Raw genomic sequence first — 1,076 nt, 5'->3', positions numbered from 1 at the left:
TCGGTAGGGGATAGACAGGGGATAGAACGAGACACAAACATCGGTCGGAGATTGGTAGGAGATAGAAGAGACACAGACAGCAGACAGAGGTGGGTAGAGGATAGGGAGGAGATAGAAGAGACACAAACAGCAGACAGAGGTGGGTAGAGGATAGAGAGGAGACAGAAGAGACACAAACAACAGTCAGAGGTGGGTAGGGGATAGAGAGGAGACAGACGAGACACAAACAACAGTCAGAGATGGGTAGGGGATAGAGAGGGGATAGACGAGACACAAACATCGGTCGGAGGTGGGTAGAGGATAGGGAGGGGATAGAAGAGACACGAACAGCAGACAGAGGAGGGTAGAGGATAGAAGAGACACAAACAGCAGACAGAGGAGGGTTGAGGATAGGGAGGGGATAGAAGAGACACAAACAGCAGACAGAGGAGGGTAGAGGATAGAAGAGACACAAGCAGCAGACAGAGGAGGGGAGAGGATAGGGAGGGGATAGAAGAGACACAGCGAACAGCAGACCGACTTTGGAGCCCAATGTCCGACTGTTGTACGCAGCTCAGAGCCTCGAACCAACCCGGAGGAGGGCTTAATTTGGACCAGCCGACTGACATCTGAGACCCCCACCCCCCTTTTCAGCGGGCCCTTTCGGGAGGCCGAGTGGCTCACCAGGGTACCCTGAGTACGGGGCTGTGTACCTAGGTAGAGATCTGTTCCAAGTAGCTGTACCTTCAGGGTGCAGGGTTGTTCATGTACAGATTCGCCGAACCTGAACACCTAGGACACCTGAACAAAATAAATCCAATTGAAAACATTTTATATACTAAATATAGATACCAAAACAGTAAATATTGTCTGATAACAAATTTGCCAACTAAGCACTTGAAAATTAGAAAAAAACTCGGGTTTTAGATTAGAACATTAAATTCTATATAATAAAATCGCAATTTGTTGCTTATAAAATAAAATAAGCAGGTGGCACTGTTTATAAAATGTCCGTTGGCTACTTGTATAGCCGAAACATAACAGGAAAACTTATCTAGGTCCATGTCGGGACCTGAAGCATGTTAGGTACACAGCCC

Source organism: Branchiostoma floridae, chromosome 7 (genome assembly GCF_000003815.2).
Source record: "Branchiostoma floridae strain S238N-H82 chromosome 7, Bfl_VNyyK, whole genome shotgun sequence".
Classification (NCBI taxonomy): Eukaryota; Metazoa; Chordata; class Leptocardii; order Amphioxiformes; family Branchiostomatidae; genus Branchiostoma; species Branchiostoma floridae.
Note: the sequence above shows the minus strand (reverse complement) of the source record.